This window comes from Ostrea edulis, chromosome 6 (assembly GCF_947568905.1).
Source record: "Ostrea edulis chromosome 6, xbOstEdul1.1, whole genome shotgun sequence".
Taxonomy (NCBI): domain Eukaryota; kingdom Metazoa; phylum Mollusca; class Bivalvia; order Ostreida; family Ostreidae; genus Ostrea; species Ostrea edulis.
This window is the reverse complement of record NC_079169.1, coordinates 82085188-82101446: the sequence shown is the minus strand read 5'-3', so window position 1 is coordinate 82101446 and position 16259 is coordinate 82085188. Positions and strand designations below refer to the sequence as shown.

At 37.4% G+C, this 16259-nt stretch overlaps 1 long non-coding RNA gene and 1 pseudogene across 1 annotated transcript; one reads left to right on the top strand and one right to left on the bottom strand.

Moving 5' to 3' along the window:
* Positions 1 to 215: 215 nt before the first annotated feature.
* Positions 216 to 16259, top strand: part of LOC125646258 (cadherin-23-like) — a 25421-nt pseudogene continuing 9377 nt past the window's right edge.
* Positions 1549 to 2399, bottom strand: LOC125646269 (uncharacterized). Its single transcript, XR_007359655.2, has 2 exons — positions 2237 to 2399; positions 1549 to 2111 (listed from the first exon to the last, which is right to left on the bottom strand). It is a non-coding gene; the product is annotated as an uncharacterized LOC125646269 (long non-coding RNA).

The window sequence follows — 16259 nt, the reverse complement described above, 5'->3', positions numbered from 1 at the left end:
TAAATAGATCGTTTTGTGTTTAAAATCTGAAATTGACAGACAAAAGGGAAAGTTTAAACGCCTTGCTATTTATTGACAGGTTAATTGAATAGGAACAATTCAATCAGTTAACAACAAAAAAGATATTGATCGAGATTGCGTGAACGAAGCGACATGAAATGCATTGAAAACTGAACGCGGAACGTAGTGTTGGAGCACTCTGTGTGGAAAATGAACGCTGATATCATGAGTATGATCGTTTTGAATGTAACTTTGCGACATTCTAAACCATAACTGTGTTCTATGGAAGACGTTAAGGGATGTCTTGCTCTTTTTGCATTGTTTTGTTTTCTACCGACGATATTTTCAGCAAGTAAGTGTTTGTATATTTTATCACTAGCAGTGTTTCGAAACCTGTGCACCATATTCAAAGTTCTGGCTGTGAAAGAAGTATCATGTTGTAAATTTGAAATTGATTGGGTGGCAATCAATTTACAGATTGTCAAGTTCATGTGTGTAATCATAAATCAATTTCAAACAGGTGCTACTGTAAATATCTGTTTTACCATTTTGTTCATAGTAATTTACAAACACATAGTAGCATGGAATAAACAAATAAAAAAAATCTCGATCAACAAAGGAATGATAAACGGGCTTGGGAATAGTTTTTATATTATAAAGTTTGTATTTACCGCCACCTAATAAATTCAAAATTTACAGCATGACATAGCAGACACAGACGGTACATAAAAACAGGATATTAAACTTCACGAAATCAACACGTGTCATACCTCTAGATGTTATGGCTATCAGTTGTCTATTACCAACACACGAAATCTAGGATTATTGTAATTCTATGCAATGTTTCTCATCATCAACTCAAATGAAAGTATGAAACCACTAGTAAAAAAAAACTTTATACATTTCTTCCTTAATGACACTTTCCATGAATACTGGCCAAAAATCGTCCTTTGACATGCTCCTCTGAAAAATCTTTGCCGATGACCCATATTTTCTCTTATAATTAGTAAGCTCATTGTCTTTTTAAAGTCATACTTTAATTAATACAGATCAAATGTCTATTTTAGATTTTTTTTTTTTTTTAAATTTTATATTGTACAGGGAGAAAATTCCGTTATTTCCTTTGTAAGTACGAATTTTCATAGCCTACTTTGAAATATCCCCCACGGAAAATCAAAGTCGATCATCATACTTTTTTCATTGATTTTAATTCAACAATACCTACTTCTAATTCAATAATACCTACTTCATCTTATTTCAAAATTCTATTGTGAAAATGAATTAAGTCCGTCGTCCTTAAATAGCATAATAACAGTAAATGAAGTTAGTTCCGGTGTTGTAGCGTGGACTTTTCCCCGGCATAGACTTTCCCTCCGGGAAAACAGGCCCGGGATAGACACCCCATCCCCCGGAATGATGGGCCTGGCATTGAAGCATAGAATTTCCCCTTAGGAAGAATCAACCCGGGCTCAATTTTCCCCCTAGGAAAAACCGTTTGTAATGAGTTCTTTTTGGATTTTGTCAGATTGAGCAAAGACTAACGATAAGTTGTAGAATAAACAAGTACAAATTTATTGTTTATATAAATAAATACAAAAAAATATGCACACTCATTCCTTTCACTCTCAACACAAATTTACATGAATAAGCAATTGGCAATATAGATATCTGATACGTTGTAAACAGTTCTTTTGGAAAGTCCGATAGTACGTATCAGATGTAAAAGCGAATGTACAGGTATTAACTTTTCAAGTAAAAACAATATTCAAAAGTAGTATAATTTAGAAAAAGTTCCAAATACTCAATTCTCCTTTTCTGTTATATAATATTCTTTGGTTTTGTTTCTAAATTTCGAGTTACTTTAACTTTATAATGTAACTAATATGCACTCTGAAGACACCGTTCCGGTTTCCCGTCAACTTGCGATAAGCACGCCCAGAGTGGAAAACAATCCACGATGCCTCCCAAGTCTCGGGTTATTCTCTACGGAGCTACACCACGCCCTTCCATGTTGTAGCACGATATCCGCATGGACCTCCGTATATCTGAATCCCGCAACGCTCTGCCTGCCTTCGGGTTGAAACTGGTTTTGTTAAACACCTATGTACTCACTGAAATTAATTTCATAAAAAACTAACTTGCAACCAAACAAGAAACCGAGAACTGACAAATAATAAAACCGTGCTAAACTAATTAATACTCACGAACTATCAGAATACAAACAAAACACGCTTACCGGCTAGGAAAAAGATGTGCCCTCCAAACGAACTCCTATTTCAGTAGTCATATTTCTCCCAATGTTCTACATAAAATATGACAGGAAGATAACCATCCCCTGAACTTTTAGGACCTGTCAACGTGGCACCCGGCTGATATCGTTACCGTGCCCTATCTAACTTACAGCCAGTCAAACCGGTCTCTTTTATACTAGCAACTAAAAATAACTCACACCTGACTCACTCTTACGATAACCCATTCTCATCAGAACCAAAACAAACGAAAAATACAAAACGCTAAATCAGCAAAACTTAATCAACTTCATTACACCGTCCCAGTATAGAATTTCCCCCTAAATGACAGTACGCACCACCACCCACCCCCCCTCCCCTCCTCCCCCCTCGTACATATTAGCTATGTATCCGTTTCCATTTCTATTACTAGAATTCTCTTACTTATCTAGACCCAGGAATTATTTTTTTTTTTAATTTTGAGCAGGTTGTTGTGTATCACAATCATCACCTTATGTTTTTTTTAAAGGAAATTCATCAAATCGTGTATTGCTATATCAAAATTCATTCAGATATCTCCAGTATTTGCCGTTATTTACTAGTATCTAACATTTGAAATAGTGAAGTTGGAAAGAAGTTTATGTTTTTTTAATTTATCGAATTCAAATAAACGGGAAAATTGAATTACTTTTATTTATACCGTGCATCTATTTTACTTTTTATATATTTTAATTGTATATCTTTTAGTCGACTTTTTACTTAAAATCCTAATGATATTGACCATCGTTAAAGTCTTTTGGGAAGCATATTGTATTTACAATATGCAATTCAAAATATTCAGCGTGTAAACCCATTTTCAACATCTCAAAAAATATTCACTTATTTTATGAATATCGTAATCCGGAAAAAGGAGGGGGGGGGGTGTTCTATACCAGGGTGGTTTTTCCACCCGGGGGAAAACTCTATACTGACTTAGTACAAAGGGGGACATTATATGCTGGGGTGCACTTCCTCCTATGGGAAAAATATCCCAGGCTCGTTTTTTTCGGGAGGGGGGGTATATGCTGCAACACCGGATCGGTAAATTTGATTTGGACAACACACCTACTAATACTAACCGTTCAACTACTATAGATGTTTTTAGACGAACTTTTAAATTCTCGCTTTTCTGCAACTGTTCACAACTGACGATGTGGGGGTATCGAATATTATATTTCTGTTTTTAATGTAATGTCTTAGAAGTATGATTTCACACATTAGGATCACCACCTTTTTTATAAGAGTAGAAAATGTCGGAAAGTTGTGCATACTCTCATTATCAAAATATGCTTTAAAAACGTTAATCATTTAAGGGAACAAATTCGGCCCCATTCCCACACTCCATACCTAGCCCTTTGTGAGGAGATTTAAAAAATCTTCCACGATTATTCTGTTTTAGTCTGGGACTTTAAGATCGTAACCTGTTAGAGCCTCGAACACTACAAGTATGAATTATTTCTAAGTAACGCCCCCTACAGCACGTACACATGGTCAGATATAACAGTTGAACAAATGTATCTCCAATATCTGCTTTGTTCTGTTCCTGTAGCATGCGGGACCTCAGGTACGACTGTAGGGGAATCTGATCCAAATTCTTTCAAGAACTCCGTCGGATTGGGATCCGGTAAGATAACATTTATACTGAGTTTTATCTATTTTGGCCAAAAGGTCTTTCAAAGAATATATATACAAAAACTTAGAAAACATGTGGTAGAGCTTTATATGTTTGAAACTTATTGTACCTGGTAATGTAATAGTAATTAACTCTGCAGGTAATAAGGACCCAGGTATGATACTTCCAACATATCGCAAACTCAATTTCAAGTGATAAATGTGGCATCGTCTTTGTAGATGTTGGGTATTTGGTGGAGGATCCCGACTACCAGGTAGACTGCTGTGGTATTGTTCACAAATGGGAATTCTACGCCTACAGAACCGGGAATTTAGCATGTCAGATCTGGAGGAAGACATCATCCAGCCAGTACACACTGGTGGGGGAAAATTTGATTAGTTCCGGAAGTAAGTGAGACTGCTATATATATAATTAGTCCCGAAAGTAAGCGAGACTGAAAAATATATAATTAGTCCCGAATGTAAGTGTGACTGATAAATAATTATTCCCGGAAGTAAGTGTGAGTGATATATAATTATTCACGGAAGTAAGTGTGACTGATATATAATTATTCACGGAAGTAAGTGAGACTGATATATAATTATTCCCGGAAGTAAGTGAGACTGATATATAATTATTCCCGGAAGTAAGTGAGACTGGAAACATTTCAAACGAAGCAAAAGTGTTCATTCTGAAGCCTAGCGGTTAGAGTGTTCATTCTGAAGCCTAGCAGTAGTGTTCATTCTGAAGCCACACGGTTAGAGTGTTCATTCTGAAGCCACGCGGTTAGAGTGTTCATTCTGAAGCCTAGTGGTTAGAGTGTTCATTCTGAAGCCTAGCGGTTAGAGTGTTTATTCTGAAGCCTAGCGGTTAGGATGTTCATTCTGAAGCCTAGCGGTTAGAGTGTTTATTCTAAAGCCTAGCGGTTAGGGTGTTCATTCTAAAGCCTAGCGGTTACAGCGATTTTTTTCTGCCCACTGGTACTGGTACCGATTCTATTGGGGAAAATAACGTCAAAATCGAAGAAATTAGGAATTTTCTATCAATGTATCGGCAAATGATTTCAATTAAAAGAAAGGGGGGAAAAGAACAAAACAAGAAGTATTCATCTCTTTACAAACCTTTTACGGTAATATTTACTGTTGTGAGACATAATGAATCGTCGTAGGCTCGTTTTAAAATAATCGTAGCTCTACAACACGCGCACTGCCATATTTTCGATTTAATACCGGAAGTAACTTTAGTTAACTCGTACAACGTTTCGGACTAAATAAATTACGATGTCAGATGTAGTTTTCGGCAATTGAATTGGGAATTTTTAGTCTCAAAATTAGGAAAAATCTACGGTTTTTACACGCCCGTCTTTACACGGGACGTATTATGGTACAGCGATGTCTGTACGTCCGTCTGTCTCCGTCCGTTCGGGGGTTTTCTCTTTATAATTTCATTTCCCTTTCACATATCATGCTGAAACTTGCAGGTTGCACCACTCTATTAACTTTGCCTATATGTTCTTACCAAAATTACTCACCTTTGACCTGACCTTGCTTCCTCAAAGTAAACTTTTCAGAAGTTTTACTTTCACATCATGTAGTACAGTTCTCAATAAGCATTTTTATACCAAAAAATACATACCCATCCAGCAAGGCGTGAGAGTGTTTACATCGAAGTCAAGCATGTGCAAAATCAGCTGGTCAAAAGCCAAATCACCCACCTCTACAACAAAAATTCAAAAAAATATTTAAATCCTTCTTTCATGGATTTTATTCACAAAATTTCAAACACAATACTTGAATTTACATCTCACAAAAAATTGAAGACCCTACCTCATAAGGAAAGTCCCATAAAACATGCAAAGTTCCAGGAATTATTTTCTTTCGGCCATGATTCGACGTGAACCTCCACATAAATAGAGTGATGCAACCTAAACTTACTGTGTAGCTTCTTTGTGGGTCACTATAGATCATACTGCAATTTTGATCCATTTCGACCATTTTTCGAGGAGTTTTGCCCCTTTATTTGGTAATAATTATTACATGGAGGGTACATAATTTGTCCACCCTACTCCTCCCACAGTTTTCAAGTGAGAGTCTTCTTATTTTGTGGAGTGTTTGTATGGGTATTGAAAATGTGCATGTGGGATGGATTTTGATTTTCTACAATTTTCGAGAAAATTACAGATTGTTGAACTTGGTATATTTGGAAATTAATATTCTATGGAGGGTATATAATTTGTCCGCCCAACTCCTCCCACAGTTTTCAAGTGAGGACCATCTTATTTTGTGGAGTGTTTGTATGGATATTGAAGATGTGCATCTAGGGAAGGATTTTGATTTTCTTCCATTTTTGAAAAAATTACAGATTGTTGAACTTGGTCCATTTTGAGGAAATCTAGATTTTTAAGTTAAGACCCTTTGTTTATTTTGAGGAAATCTAGATTTTTAAATAAAGACCCTTTGTTCATATGAAAGTTTGTCACAGCCTCATGATGGCTGGTAATACCTGAAGCAAAGTTATTCAAATTATAGCACAAGAAAAACACCCCATGTAAGCATTTCACGGGCGTATTATGTAACACCCTATGTAAGCATTTCACGGGCGTATTATGTAACACCCTATGTAAGCATTTCACGGGCGTATTATGTAACACCCTATGTAAGCATTTCACGGGCGTATTATGTAACACCCTATGTAAGCATTTCACGGGCGTATTATGTAACACCCTGTGTAAACATTTCACGGGCGTATTATGTAACACCCTATGTAAGCATTTCACGGGCGTATTATGTACCGTTGGCGGTACTCTTGTTGGCATTGGAAATGGTACCGTTTATCGGTACCAGTTATATAAGAAGAAGAAAACGCTGGGGTTAGAGTGTTTACTCTGAAGCCTAGCGGTTAGGGTGTTCATTTTAAAGCCTAGCGGTTAGGGTGTTCATTCTGAAGCCTAGCGGTTAGGGTGTTCATTCTAAACCCTAGCGGTTAGGGTGTTCATTCTGAAGCCTAGCGGTTAGGGTGTTCATTCTGAAGCCTAGCGGTTAAGGTGTTCATTCTAAAGTCTAGCGGTTAGGATGTTCATTCTAAAGCCTAGCTATAGTGGTTAGGGTGTTCACTTTGCAAGGTTCCGGGTTTGATGCTCTATACCAGCGTGTAACACAGGTAGTGACTGTTTATTTGTCAGCATGTAACATAGATAGTGACTGCTATTTTGCCAAGCACCAGGCATTAGAAAAACAAATCATGTGCCTTTCGTGTATGACCTTAAAACCGGAGGTTATGGTAGGCCTCAATATTGCGGCCTTGAGAGCCATAAATACGACAAAATGTATGGCTTTTCGCCTCTGCCTGGTGACTTTTCTATATAATTTTTTTTTTAAATCCAAAGGAATGTAAAACAAAATACAAGCAAAACAAAACCATTCTAAAGTTGATATTCTAGAATTAAATGAGGTACAGGAATATAGAATTCTGTGACATTCTATTCTCACTATGCAGTGGTTCTGTAGAATTCTGTGACATTCTATTCTCACTATGCAGTGGTTCTGTAGAATTCTGTGACATTCTATTCTCACTATGCAGTGGTTCTGTAGTATTCTGTGACATTCTATTCTCACTATGTAGTGGTTCTGTAGAATTCTGTGACATTCTATTCTCACTATGCAGTGATTCTGTAGAATTCTGTGACATTCTATTTTCACTATGCAGTGGTTCTGTAGAATTCTGTGACATTCTATTCTCACTATGCAGTGGTTCTATAGAATTCTGTGACATTCTATTCTCACTATGCAGTGGTTTTGTAGTATTCTGTGACATTCTATTCTCACTATGCAGTAGTTGTGTAGAATTCTGTGACATTCTATTCTCACTATACAGTGGTTCTGTAGAATTCTGTGATATTCTCCGCTATGCAGTGGTTGTGTAGAATTCAGTGACATTTTATTCTCACTATGTAGTGGTTCTGTAGTATTCTGTGACATTCTATTCTCACTGTGCAGTAGTTGTGTAGAATTCTGTGACATTCTATTCTCACTATACAGTGGTTCTGTAGAATTCTGTGATATTCTCCGCTATGCAGTGGTTGTGTAGAATTCAGTGACATTCTATTCTCACTATGCAGTGGTTCTGTAGAATTCTGTGACATTCTATTCTCACTATTCAGTGGTTCTGTAGAATTCTGTGACATTCTATTCTCACTATGTAGTGGTTCTGTAGAATTCTGTGACATTCTATTCTCACTATACAGTGGTTCAGTAGAATTCTGTGACATTCTATTCTCACTATACAGTGGTTCTGTAGTATTCTGTGACATTCTATTCTCACTATGCAGTGGTTCTGTAGTATTTTGTGACATTCTATTCTCACTATGCAGTGGTTCTGTAGAATTCTGTGACATTCTATTCTCACTATGCAGTGGTTCTGTAGTATTTTGTGACATTCTATTCTCACTATGCAGTGATTCTGTAGAATTCTGTGACATTCTATTCTCACTATGCAGTGATTCTGTAGAATTCTGTGACATTCTATTCTCACTATGCAGTGGTTCTGTAGTATTCTGTGACATTATATTCTCACTATGCAGTGGTTCTGTAGAATTCTGTGACATTCTATTCTCACTATACAGTGGTTCTGTAGAATTCTGTGATATTCTCCGCTATGCAATGGTTCTGTAGAATTCTGTGACATTCTATTTTCACTATGCAGTGGTTCTGTAGAATTCTGTGACATTCTATTCTCACTATGCAGTGGTTCTGTAGAATTCTGTGACATTCTATTCTCATTATGTAGTGGTTCTGTAGAATTCTGTGACATTCTATTCTCACTATGTGTAGAATTCTGTGACATTCTATTCTCACTATGCAGTGATTCTTTAGAATTCTGTGACATTCTATTCTCACTATGCAGTGGTTCTGTAGTATTCTGTGACATTCTATTCTCACTATGCAGTGGTTCTGTAGAATTCTGTGACATTCTATTCTCACTATACAGTGGTTCTGTAGAATTCTGTGACATTCTATTCTCACTATGTAGTGGTTCTGTAGAATTCTGTGACATTCTATTCTCACTATGCAGTGGTTCTGTAGAATTCTGTGACATTCTATTCTCACTATGCAGTGGTTCTGTAGAATTCGGTGACATTCTATTCTCACTATGCAGTGGTTCTGTAGAATTCTGTGACATTCTATTCTCACTATGCAGTGGTTCTGTAGTATTCTGTGACATTCTATTCTCACTATGTAGTGGTTCTGTAGAATTCTGTGACATTCTATTCTCACTATGCAGTGGTTCTGTAGAATTCTGTGACATTCTATTCTCACTATGCAGTGGTTCTGTAGAATTCAGTGACATTCTATTCTCACTATGCAGTGGTTGTAGAATTGTGTGACATTCTATTCTCACTATGCAGTGGTTCTGTAGAATTCTGTGACATTCTATTCTCACTATGCAGTGGTTCTGTAGTATTCTGTGACATTATATTCTCACTATGCAGTGGTTCTGTAGTATTTTGTGACATTATATTCTCACTATGCAGTGGTTCTGTAGAATTGTGTGACATTCTATTCTCACCATACAGTGGTTCTGTAGAATTCTGTGATATTCTCCGCTATGCAGTGGTTCTGTAGAATTCAGTGACATTCTATTCTCACTATGCAGTTAGACTGAGATGTAGGAACATTATTGGTAAAATCATGTATACGTATGTTAACACTAAGATACATTTGAAGTAACCAATTTTGTCATTTTCAGGCACGGGGGAATATCTGTATACAGTTGCGTCATCTGATGCCATTAGTGTCAAACCCGGCGACTACATAGGATGGTATGTAACGTGGAGGTTATCAATTAATTGATATTGGATGATAAATTGAAAAGTATCTATACTGGAAAAATATCCATTCTCATCTGTCCATATGAGAAAGAAAATCTCGAGAGAGACGTTAAACAAGATACAATCAACTGAGGAAAGTAAACCAGTAATTAAAAGAAAGTTATAACAAAGTCCTAGTGCACTGTGAATGATATTCAAATTTCTGTTCCCAAGAGCAAACTAAACAGGGTATATCGGTGCTGGAAAGGTTTTTCTGAAGTTAGCCAAGGATTCCATATGCTTTACATAAAAAAATAGTGGATTTTTATAATATTACAGAAGAAAAAATGAGAGTTTTATACATTTTTCGCCTGACCCAATAAAAACGCCAGCTTGGTATAGATATAGAAATGAAAATGATGCGTTCCATGATTTTTCCAGCACATATTGATCTAAAAAGCAGGTCTATAAATAAACAAACAATCGGTTCACCTTTTTTAAAAATAAGTCCATTGGTATTGAAATGCAAAGCCACATTATGAAGTGTTGAATTACAAGAATAATTGTACATTTTATGACTAAACTTTTCAGATGCTATAGCTACGGTTTTGTAAATGGGAAGATTAGATCTAGGATAATTTCTTCAGCAATGCTTTAAACACAGTCAACCTTAATTTATTTGCCCCACACAACAGTACAAGTCTGTAAAATGTTCCCTCGTTAAGTTGGCCTCAGAGTTCTTCCTCTTCGTTCAATACATTCACCTGAATTACATCTCATACAAGGCATACCAGTGCGACAGAAATGGTGTCTTACAACACAGGAAGCAGTTATCCGATCCTCAACAGACGCAAAACCAGCTTAGGAGACAAGAATGCCGGGGACATTGTGGATTGGAGTAACGTTAATCCGCAGACTACCGGAAGTAACCGCCAGTACGCCATCAGGTCGATTGTTAAAAAAGGTAGTTTGACCGTCAAAACATACAAAGTTGAGGTGTATTTGAAAGTTTATGTGTCCTGCAACATTCATTAAGGTTTGCTATAATTATAGAATAGATAACAAATTTGTGTAACTAATGGAATATTACTATTTACATTCATCAGTTTAAACGGTCCCGCGGGGATCCGGGTTAGAATAGGTCCTCAGTACCCCTTGCTTGCCGCCGTAAAAGGCGACTAAATGGGGCGGTCCTTTGGATGAGACCGCAAAAACCGAGGTCCCATGTCACAGCAGGTGTGGCACGATAAAGCCCCCCCCCCCCCCTGCTCAGAGGCCCTCAGCGCCGAGCATAGATCGAAATTTTGCAGCCCTTCACCGGCAGTGGTGTCATCTCCATATGAGTGAAATATACTTGAGAGGGGCGTAAAACAATATTCAATCAATCAGTTTAAACGCAGAATCTTATAAATGCTAACGTAGGCAGGTATTTACAATTTGTGGATGTTTTGTTGTGATAATCAACACAGGAAACACTCCCCAGTTTTCCTTCGGGACCTCCACTACTGTGACTGTTCCGGAATCAACAGCTTCCGGTGCTGCAGTGTACGTGTTCACCGTGACAGATGCTGACCCTCAGGACACACTGACAATGGAAATGGTGTCCACGGAAAACTCATTCTTCAGTCTCGATGTCACAAACAGTAAAATATCAAACTTTCACATATGTCCATGTCATGAAGTATTGACACGAAATATTTATAAATGGTGTTAAAATTATAAAGGTTATTGGTAATGCAATTTTTTTTCTTGTTTTAGAACAGATTGTAACTACACAAGGTGACATACCTGATCAAGCTGCTTACGTCATGAAGGTCAAAGTTTATGATGATTGTCGTCTGTCACAAACAGGAACCGTAACTCTCACAGTCCCTAACACGGTTAGTGACCGTCTTTGATGCAACAAGTAAAGTAAGCCTTTGATAAAGCAGGCGAATACTCAAAACTCCATGCATATTTGAAAATATATCACATGCTTACTCCTTTATCTAGTGGATATCACCCATTACATAAATCCGCCACTCACTTTCAATTCACTCGAAAAACATTCAATAACAATAGAGTAACAAACTTAACTATAAATGTGACAGGAAGAGTCCAAAACTTTGCGAATGGTAACATTTTGGATGAGAAAACAACCGTAAACATCCAAACGATACAAATCCGTCATCCCAAAAAAATAATAATACCGCGTTTGATCTCCAACTCAGATGACTGAGTAAATTAAAGAGTACAATGTTGATATTGTAAAGAAAAAAGAAGAAAAAAAGAATAACTCTAATTCATTTAACTTCATTCAACAATAAAAAGAAATCTTCTGAAACACGATTTGTTTATGTATTGTAATAGACACTACCAGGTGACGCTGATGTAGCTATGTATGTACACATATCTCTTTGCATAAGCTTGGTATTTACGTGTCAGTGTTGATGGGAAAGGTCTATAAATAAAAAGATATAATCATGATATAACATATACATATATTGTATAAAGTTTACAAAATATTGCATATTAAATGTCTGAACGATATAATCATGATATAACATATATTGTATAGAGTTTACAAAATATTGTTTATTAAATGTCTGAAAGATATAACCATGATATAACATATATTGTGTAGAGTTTATAAGCAAAGAATTGTTCTAGCATAATCCCAAAGGCGATCAGCTTATGTCTTGAATGAAATGTGTGTTGTATCAATTCATTTCAATATTACATGTATATTGTACTATAAATGTACTTGATAGACAATGATTAAGGAAAGCGGTCGATACAATGTATGTAAACATTACCTATTTATTTCTATTTTCCCCCAGACATACACGTGTTTTTACAATGACAAGAGTTGTGGACCTAGTTTTGTCAGATCTGCAAAATAGCTAATCAATTCATTATTTATTTCCAAGGCTTTGACAATTGATAATCTACCGAGCACAGGAACGGTAGAAGAGGAGGAAACGTCCGAGCGGAAGTTGCTGGATTTGACCGTCACTGAGCTTAACGATGGATACACATGCACTCTTACCACTTCCAATGTACCTTTCATCGTTAAACAAGTGAACACGGCAAATCCAAGTAAGCCTAATTTACGTGATGTCAATTTTAATATTAGTAATAATGAATGTTTTATCTATACTTGTACGCTTTTGCAAATAATTCATATCTTCGTAAACTATTCATCGTTGCTTGAAAGTACGAATCCTGTTTTAATTATACATGTACGTGTATCACCATTTTTAGTGAGAATCAATTTGGAATTCTTTCGAGAATGATGAAGACACTGGGCCTATTAGTTTAACTGTAGCACTTCTACTGAAAATCTACCGGGCGCTGTTGCTCAGTGGTTAGAGCGTTCGTTTTGGACGCGGTGGTTCAGTGGTTAGAGCGTTCGTTTGGACGCAGTGGTTCTGTGCTTAGAGCGTTTGTTTGGACGCGGTGGTTCTGTGGTTAGAGCGTTCGTTTCGGACGCTGTGGTTAGAAAGTTTGTTTGGACGCGGTGGTTCTGTGGTTAGAGCGTTTGTTTTGACGCGGTGGTTCAGTGGGTAGAGCGTTCGTTTGGACGCAGTGGTTAGAAAGTTTGTTTGGACGCGGTGGTTCTGTGGTTAGAGCGTTTGTTTTGACGCGGTGGTTCAGTGGGTAGAGCGTTCGTTTGGACGCAGTGGTTCTGTGCTTAGAGCGTTCGTTTTGGACGCGGGGGTTCTGTAGTTAGAGCGTTTGTTTGGACGCGGTGGTTCAGTGGTTAGAGAGTTCGTTTGAACGCGGTGGTTCTGTGCTTAGAGCGTTTGTTTGTACTCGGTGGTTCTCTGGTTAGAGCGTTTGTGTGGATGCGGTGGTTCAGTGGTTAGAGCGTTTGTGTGGATGCGGTGGTTCAGTGGTTAGAGCGTTTGTTTGGACGCGGTGGTTCAATGGTTAGAGCGTTCGTTTGGACGCAGTGGTTCTGTGCTTAGAGCGTTCGTTTTGGACGCGGGGGTTCTGTAGTTAGAGCGTTTGTTTGGACGCGGTGGTTCAGTGGTAAGAGCGTTCGTTTGAACGCGGTGGTTCTGTGCTTAGAGCGTTTGTTTCGATGCGGTGGTTCAGTGGTTAGAGCGTTTGTTTGTACGCGGTGGTTCAGTGGTTAGAGCGTTCGCTTTGGGACCGGGAGGTCATGGGTTCAAGCCCCGCTCGTGCGTCTGCCGCGTCCAGTCTAAGACGTAAAAATAGGTAGCGACTGTCCCTTCACCAAAGGCTCGGAAATTAGAAGTGAGAATCGCGAGTCTTTCTTCTAAGACCTTTAAATCCGAGGTCCCGTGTCACTACAGGCGTTGGCGCAATAAGCATAATGCTTAGGAAAAAGTCAATATTTGTGGTACTTTACCTACAGCTGGTGACTCCTCAATAAGAGTGAAAAATTCTCGAGGAACGTAAAACAATTAAAGAAACAAACAAACAAACAAAAATGTAATGAAAAGGTTACACGTCATACTAGTATTGAGTTAAATGTTACCATTTTTAAAGCGGTTTAAAGAAATTCATTGATATACTTTTCCTTTATACTGTTCTCTTTCATATACCACGAAATTATACATGCATATCGGCTGATTCTGTGGTAGTTTTAACATGGACCAACAGGGTTATCGTATTTCTCAGTACTAATTCCTATAGAAAACTAACAGTTTATTAAAATTCGACTTCATTAAAAGAGAGTAATCACACTGCTTTCTGGGGCAGTTATCCAGTAATATTTTCTATGGCAATTGATTTGTAATCCGTGTTGATGCTAGACTGACATAACTAAAAAATGCAGACTGATGTAGAGACCTGGGGTTTTGATGTTTTATTTTCGTAATCAAAATGCGGATTGCGATCACCTGTATGTTTAGAATTGTCTAATTCATCTAGGTTAATAAAGATTAATGTTGTTTTATTAAATTGTAAAGCGGTATGAGATGGTGGACTTTCTTTTTCAGCATATGGAGTGTACCTGATAGACTGGCCTCAGTTAAGCTACAGTAGCCGAACTAGCTACAGTCTGGCTATAGAGTGTGAAGAGTGCAACAGCCACCGGAACATACACAGTTAACGTCAACAAAAACAATAATCCCACAATTGACAACACGAATTGTAAGTAGTCTCAATAAACATTCCACATACTTACGTTAGCCAATGGGAATCTAGAAATGTTTTACAGCCATAATACATACTAGTATAAACTATACTGCATCGATAGCCCTGTTAATCATATAACCCTAGATTAGGCATACAAATGGGTTCTTTAGTTCTTTGTAGTCATTAAAAACAGAAGTTTGATGATAGTAACTTAAAGGAATGATTGGTAGAGTGATTGTCTGTAATAGCAAAGGTTTGCTATAGTTTTTAGGTCACCTGAGTAAACTCATTGCAATCGGTTGTCGTCCGTCGTGCGTTAACAATTGAACATTTTTAACTTCTTCTTGATAACTATCACTCCAATTCTTTTCATATTTGGTATGAAGCATCTTTGGAACAAGGAGGACATAAATTGTAAATTGCAGGATTCCTGCATCCCTGGGGCCTTAGGGGCGGGGCAAAAACTGCCCAAAATTGACCAAGGCCTGTACCAAAATTGTAAATTTCATGATCCCTGAGGTAGGGGTTCTGACCCCAGGGCGGGACCAAACTTGGTATATAGTGTTTATGTGTAAAACACTTAAATAACATCTTTAGTGCTGTTGATACTAAATTGAAAGTAAATGGATAGAGCAGGTAGTCTTTTACCAAAATTGTAATTTTGATGATCCCCGGAGTAAGGGTTCTGACCCCAGGGTGGGGCAACACTTTGTATATAGTATTTATGTGTAAGTTTGCTGATACTGTATAAAATCTAAATGCATACTTAGGAATAGCAGAAAAGGATGTACAAAAAATGATGAATTTCAATCAAAACCTAGGGTTATGACTTAAGGATGAGACCAAATTAGTCATATGTTTTGATGTTTTAATGTTAATATACCTATTATTTAAAGCCTTTCATCAGTGTATGCACCTTTGAAGGCAGTGAAGTTTTAAGAACACATATTGTTTTATACTGTTGCTGAACATTAGAATTTAGCTTAGATATTCAGAACAGGAATTTTTTTCTAGATTTGATAGCCCATGGAAGTAGTGATACTTTTTCACTAGTATTCAGGTGACCGATAAGGCCTGTGGGCCTCTTGTCTTAAGAACCACACGGATATATAGAATATACATGTAATCTTGGGCTTGTTGTATCAACAATTAGTTCAGCGTCGTGTCTTATATTTATTACCACTCGTTTGGAGCAATGTCACTTGAGGCCTGTCGCTTGAGAGGTTGGCCTCAAGAATGTTTGCTTTTAGCACGGCAATATTTAGTGTAATTGGGCATCACGTAGAATACAGTCTGACCGGAACACAGTTTAACACAATATCTTCTGGTAACTGTGGTATCAGCCTATATGTACATCGGTCGATGAGTAGACTATCTTCTGGTTTGGTTGATACACAGATGCACAACACCATTGAAGGTTTATCATTTTAATAACAATACGCATACGTAACAACTCGTATATGAACAAAATACTAGAAAAAATGGT